Here is a 7,548-nt window from a genome sequence, read left to right as displayed (position 1 = left end):
CAGAGGTGGAATTTCCTTTATTGAGTAAGTACTGTGGTGTTTTTTAAGTAGTGGATTATCTTTTAGTAGTTGATTTAGGGGTTTCAGAATACATACTTAACTTTTCTGTCCATTTAGAATAAATATTTTCCTACTTCAATAAAAATCTAGAAACTTGCTGCCATATAGATTACTTTACCCTCCCTCTGCCCCTTTATGCTATAGTTGTCTTAATATCCTCAACTCCGTGACCTCATTGTTCTTTAGTTGCACTCACCTGACAAGACCCCACCCTTAGTTCAGTCTAGATCTCAGACTGATTTAATCTTTACCTAGGCTCATGGGAAAAGAAATCAGACAATGGCACAAAGAAAGTTAGATTCTCCAAATTAGCTAGGGCATCAAAACTGTTATACAGTGCTGGCTTCAGCAGCACATATACTAAAATTGGAACAATACAGAGAAGATTAGCATGGCCCCTGTGCAAGGATGACACGCAAATCTGTGAAGTGTTCCATATTTTTACTCTTATTTAACATAGTACTGAAAGTCTTAGCCACAGCAATTAGACAGGAAGAAAAAATAAAAGGGATCCAAATTGGATAGCAGGAAGTGAAACTGTCATTATTCACAGATGACATGATACTATACATAGAAAACCCCAAGGACTCCATAAAAAATTTACTAGACTTAATAAATGAATTTGGCAAAGTAGCAGGATACAAAATTAAGGTCAAGAAATCGATGGCATTCTTATACACCAAGGATGAACTCACACAAAGAGAAACCGTAAAAACAATCCCATTTACCATCACGGCAAAAAAATTAAGATACCTAGGAATAAACTTAACCAAGGAAATAAAGGACCTATTCTCAGAAAACTACAGGTCATTGAAAAAAGAAATAGAGGAAGATATAAAAAAGTGGAAGCACATACATTGTTCATGGATTGGAAGAATTAACATCATTAAAATGTCCATATTACCCAAAGCAATCTATAGATTCGATTCAATGCAATCCCCATCAAAATACCAATGACATACTTCACAGAACTAGAATAAATACTCCAAAAGTTTATATGAACCAAAAAGGACCCCGAATAGCCACAGCAATCTTGAAAAAGAAGAACAAAGGAGGAGGGATCACATTACCAGATGTCAGGTTATACTACAAAGCCACTGTAATCAAAACAACCTGGTACTGGCATAAGAACAGGCAGATAGACCAGTGGAACAGAACAGAGAACCCAGAAATGGACCCAAGACAATATGCTCAATTAATATTTGACACAGGTGGCAAGAACATACAATGGAGTAAAGACAGCCTCTTTAATAAATGGTGTTGGGAAAATTGGACAGCTACAGGCAAAAAAATGAAACTAGACCATGGACTTACACCATACACAAGAATAAACTCAAAATGGATAAAAGACTTAATGTGACTCATGAATTCATAAAAATCCTAGAAGAAACTGTAGGCAACAAAATTTCAGAAATCATATGCAGCGGCATTTTCACTGATACATCACCAAAGGCAACAGTAACAAAGGAGAAAATGAACACATGGGACTACATTAAACTAAAAAGCTTCTGCACAGCAAAAGATACAATCATCAAAATGGAAAGGCAACCCACTGTATGGGAGAGCAAAATTGCCAATGATATATCAGATAAAGGGTTAATTTCCAATATATATAGATTGCTCATACAACTCAACAAAAGGAAGACAAACAACCCAATTTAAAAATGGGCAGAGGAACTAAATAGACACCTCTCCAAGCAGGACATACAAATGGCTAAGAGACATATGAAGAAATGCTCATCATGACTAATCATCAGAGAGATGCAAATTAAAACAACAGTGAGGTATCACCTCACACCTGTCAGAATGGCCACCATCAACAAATCATCAAAGTGTTGGCGAGGGTGTGGAGAAAAGGGGACTCTAGTACACTGTTGTTGGGAATGAAAACTGGTGCAGCCACTATGGAAAACAATATGGTGTTACCTCAAAGAATTAAAAATTGAACTTCCATTTGACCCAGTGATCCCATTTCTAGGAATATACCCTAAGAAGCCTGAAACACCAATCAGAAAGAATATATGTACCCCCATGTTTATAGCAGCACTATTTACAATAGCTAAGATGTGGGAACAGCTCAAGTGTCCATCAGTAGACAAATGGATAAAAAAGCAGTGGTACATATACACAATGGAGTACTATGCAGCTGTAAGAAAGAAAGATCTCTTATCCTTTGAGACGACATGGAGGGACCTGGAAAGTATCATCCTAGGTGAAACAAGCCAAATAGAGAAAGACAAGTATCATATGATCTCACTTATTTGTGGAATATAATGAACATAACAGTCTGAGGAATGGAGTAGTCCCAGAGATGTGAAAGTGGGGTACAGACTGACAATCCCCAGAAGAGGGGGTGGTGGGGGAGAGATAAACCACAGAACTTATATGCATGTGTGCATGAACAATGGACATGGACAACAAAGATGGGGACAGGGTGGGGAGGGAGGGGGAGGAGGGAATCAGTGGGGGGGAAAGGAGAAACATCTGTAACAAAAATTAATTAATTAATTAATAAAAAAAAAGCTGTTATACAGTCATTCACTATGTCCTTAGCTTTCTTTGTCCCATTTCTTTGCAGGGGCTATTTTCAACCTTCTTCATTTTCCTCAACACTGCCCTCCACCAACACACACACACACACACACACACACACACACACACACACACCCCATCTGCATTGAATTTATAGGAAATAAACTTGTCATTATTTTTATAGAGAAAAATGAAGCCATCAGATGGGAACTTGTTCAGCTTCTGACCACCAAACTTACTAAACCGCCTGGTTTACTCCACTAAAGACAGATCTGGTGAGTCAATCGGACTATGAGAGAGGCCCTTGGCAACAACTTTTGAAAACTCTGCACATTTAAGTGAGAGATGGACAAATCAGTTTGTATAAACTAAGGGAACCTAGACCTCTGCCCACTGCCTTCAACAGAACTAGATTGGATCCTGGCTGCATTGCTTAGGATGGGCTCAGCAATAAAGTGCCTATTTGTTTGCTGGTTAAAAATTGTACTTAGTGCCTGACGATCTTGTTCTCCCCTTAGTCATTTAAAGTGAATCCAATATTTTTATGTGGCTTTCCTCTCACTTTTGTTTCAAGGGGTACTACTCTCTGTCTCTGTTTCCATTACTGGGGATTCTGGTTGTGAACCAATATGCACCCTGCTTAGTTGTCTGAGGGAGGGACAGAGTATGTTTTTGAAAGACTCTACTTTTGAAAGTTACTTGGAATCTTCTTTTTGCAATACTTTGGCCTAATGATAAAACATCATGCTAGGGAGAGTGTTATTCATCACTCATTGACTTCCAAGCTTGTGAGAAAGGGGTGGTATGAAGGGAGGAGAGGTTGTGTGGAGGGGAGAAAAGAGAACAGCTTGTGTACTTGTTTGCTCACAGTGAGAATGTTATGCCCTGTCCTTATTCTTGAAGAGAAATGATGCATAGCTTTACAGAAATAGCCTGACCCTTCCCACAAAAGTGTTTAGATGCAGAGATATAAGTGAACAAAGAGATATTCTTGCATACTAAAAGAAAAATAGAAAGCAGACTTGCTATGACTTCTTCTAAAGCTCTTTTTCTAAAATTCCTTTAAGCTTTCCTGATTATTTTACATAATTTTTATAAGACTACACTGCATTCTAGCACAGGAGAGAGGTTCAATAATTACAAAGCTCTTTTATGATGTTCTGATTCTCTCACGCCTGGCATGGGTGATAATGGCAGTGGAGGGGTTCGAAGTTGCTTGTGGGAAGAGAGGTGGGAGAGGTGTTGCTTTCTTTGCACACCCACAGAGACCCTGAATATATTCCTCCTCTGATACCAGAGCATTTGTGTTGTCATTTAAGCCTAGAAGAAAGATAATCACAGTGGCTGAAACACAGAGAGATTGGCTTATCTGTGACTCTAGTGACCATGGGCTACCCCCTAGGAAGTACATTTGTTTCACTGCTACTAATCCACAGCCTGCTGTAAAGAGGGAAAATAATAAATGAGCCCAGAATGTTATGTTGGGTTTTAGCTCATTGACTTAAAAGGCTGAGGTATAATTTCCGAGATTTTTACAGTCGTGAACATCTGCTTACAGGAGGCTACAACATCTGCAGCCCTTGTAGTCGTTCTTTGCAAAGGACCATAAAGTTTATAGAAAAACGAATCCATGCAGACAGAGGAGACCTGGCAGAACCACCTTCCTGGCTGAGAATTTTGTTATTATATATTTCAGCATGGGCAACAGAACATTGTGAGCCTACACTTGAGGACATGTGGGAAAAAAACAGAGCTGGATTTCTGCTCTGCCTTTCTCTACACCCCCTAGTCACATGTACACCCCAGCTACACTTATGGAGTGCCTGTTGCATGCTGGGTGCTTTCTCATTTATGTTACATCCTTTAACTCACACAGTGGTTCTGTTGGCAGCCATTATTTCTTTACAGAACAATGTATACATATGTAGACAGACAATGTTAAGTACACATACTGATTTTGGAAATTTAAAGCCCCAAACTTAATTTCTTGTCTGTATTCACAATTATGTGGGGAGCAAGAAGAGGTAAATAGAGGTAGCATCATGACATAGGAAGAGCACTGGGTTGGGATTGGGAGACTTCTATTCAGGTTTCAGCTCTAGGGCCTTCATATATCCCTTGATTTCTTTGGGCCTTCCATTTCTTATTTATATAGTGAGGAAGTTGGACTCCATTAGCTGTCTGTTATACCTCTCATGCCAAATAAACCAGGAATCAACATCCAGTATGACTTCAACCATGTAACATAAATATGTAGGAAGAAGGTAAGAAGGAACTATGCCAAAATGTTTTCAGTGGTTACCTTTGTGTGGTAGGATTATGAAGGAGTGCCAGCTCTCTTCTTTGTTCTTTTTGGCATCTTCTAAATCTTTTATAATGCACATGTATCATATTTATGATCAAAAGGATGTTGTAAAATATCGAACAATTTGGTGAAGATGGTACCTCCTTTGTATTGCATTATTTCCTTCAGCTAGGCCTGCATTATGGCAGCCAAATCAATACACCTCCATCAAGTCTTCCCTGCACTGTGCCCCCTGATCACTCCCATGGCACTGCCTTAGACATGCTTACTTTTGCTTTGGGAGTCTCAGACTTTATATTGTATATGTGTGGTCTATATGCCTAATTAGATTAAAATTGTCAAGATTGGTGAGAGTGGGTCTTCTGCTTGTTTTTTGACAACCCCTCTAGCACTGCACATCATAGGTATCTACAGTTCCTTCTTGAAAGACAGTTTGAGTGATAGATTACAATATCTTGGATCTAGAAGTTCCTTCCCTTACTCAGCCAAGAAAACTGATAGGGCTTTGCCCTAGGGGCCAACATAGGGGTCTAAAAAGTTCTATCCAATATGGCCATTGTCCTCCAGGAGCTTGTAGTCCAGTCATTTATATACATATACGAATGTGTGCAATTAAAAACAGTGTGTAATAGGTGCCATAAGAATAATGGAAACTTTAGAACACAGGATCCCTGAGGAGAGAGAATACCCTCCAACAAGACATCAGAGAATTTATACCTAACATTTTTGGTACCTCACAATACATTCCCTGGTCTCTGATTTCAGACACAGCTGTAGTGGATAGTTCCAGGCAAGCTCAGGGACATGCTGACAGCATCCTACTTCAAGCTTGCACATGTTTTCCTTCTGCCTCAAGGCTTTCCTCTGATGCTGTGGTGCATGGCTTGGTTCACATGCAAGAGCAACTCGAAAGTGTGGGGGAGATACTGCCCTATGGAGTAATTCTCACCCAATAAAAATGGTGGATAAAGTCTCCAGGTTCCACTTCTTTAAGAGGTATCCCATAGTTACTCAGGGCATCAACCTTTCATTGCCTATAGCAGTGGTCTCACTAAAGCACCCTTACATTGGTTTTTACTCTTTACTTCTTTACTTGACATCTGTACTCAGGTCCTTGTCTCAGGCTCTGGTTTTGGGAGAACCTGAACAAAGGTAGAAACCATTGCGGAATAGGAGACATTTGAACTGGAATTGTAGATGGCACATTGTCAGGAAGGCATGGAGAGTACAGCAAATATCTGGTGTAGTCATTTTGAATCTCCTCCTATGAAGAGGGGAAATCTATTCTCCACCCCTTAGATCTGAACTAGCCTTGTGACTTGCTTTGTCCAATAAAATGCTGCCAAAGTGAGTGAGTTCTGAGTTTGGGCCTCAAGTGACTATGTACAATTCTTTTCTCATTCTTATAAAACAGCCACTGCTATGTTTACAAGCCAGGCCTAGCCTACTGGAGGTTAAGAGACAATATGAAGCAAACTGTCTCAGCTGAGGAACTGTCTATACACAAAGCCCCCAGCCAACTTGGCATCTGACTATAGACACATGAGTGAGCACAGCTGGACCAGAAGAATCTCTCAGCTGACCTCAACCCAAATTGCCAACCTGTGGAATTATGATTGAAGTAAATAGTTGTTGTTTTAAGCCACTAATTTTTGGAATGGTTTTCTATGTAACAGAAGCTAACTGATATATCGGGGGGGGGGGATAGGTCATCCTGATTGCCTAGAAGATGGCCTTTATGACTTGATTTGGAGCTAAACTGAGGTAGGCCTTGAATGCCATCCTAAAGAGGTTGGAAGTAATTCAGTGGTAAAGAGGCATTGTGGAAGACATGGTTGGCTGACTACCAAAGATTTGTAATCTAGAGTTGTTGCTAGTTACAGGCTGCCCAGCCAGGGACTGTATTTTCCCGGCTCTCTTTGCACATGACTTATTCTCTCCAATGGGATGTGATTGGTAGGGATGTATGTAACCTTCTGGCTGAGATGGTGACATATTAAGTGTAGGATTCCCCATGCTCTCCATCTGTCTCATCTGGCAGCTGGATGATACCAGGGAAACCTTGAATGCACAGGATGGTAGAACCACAAAACAGATACAACCTGAATTTCTGAGTCTCTCTTTTGATGAGAACAATTCAGCAGAATGGACTATGCACAAGCAACAAATAAACTTTATTCATGTTAAGTCATTGAGATTTTGGGGTTGTTTGTTATAGCATGTAGCATTACTCACCCTGACTAATGTAGGCATCATCACAGTGGCGTATTGGAACCCTCAAAACAGTGATTTGGTGTTGCTGATGTTAGCAGCCAAATGCAGGGTAAAAAGGTTCCTGCATTGTTCTGAGTCTAAGGAGACAATAACCAGGATATAGCCTTGGCCATGAGAGCAAAAAGGAAAGCACCAAAGTAGACAGTCTTTTTAAGTTGGACATCTTCCTTCCAGGGGAGGAAACTAGTTAAAATTGTGGACAGTCTCATATGCATAAGAAAATATTTGTATCTAAATCTGTTTCCACTTGTCTGGTTGTTAATTAGAAAATTGGTCCTGGCATTTCCAGATTGGAATCTTTTTAAAAAAATGTTTTCCCCTTTATTGGATTTAGAGAGAAGAGGAAGGGAGAGGGAGAGATAGAAACATCAATGAGA

General features: G+C 39.9%; 1 non-coding gene across 1 annotated transcript; it reads left to right on the top strand.

The window, feature by feature from the left end:
* Positions 1-396: 396 nt before the first annotated feature.
* Positions 397-503, top strand: LOC118636702. Its single transcript, XR_004960690.1, has one exon. It is a non-coding gene; the product is annotated as a U6 spliceosomal RNA (small nuclear RNA).
* The last annotated feature ends 7,045 nt before the right edge of the window (positions 504-7,548 follow it).

Source organism: Molossus molossus, unplaced genomic scaffold (genome assembly GCF_014108415.1).
Source record: "Molossus molossus isolate mMolMol1 unplaced genomic scaffold, mMolMol1.p scaffold_m16_p_2, whole genome shotgun sequence".
Lineage (NCBI taxonomy): Eukaryota > Metazoa > Chordata > Mammalia > Chiroptera > Molossidae > Molossus > Molossus molossus.
The sequence above is the reverse complement of the archived record's forward strand: the minus strand, read 5'-3'. Positions and strand labels throughout refer to the sequence as shown.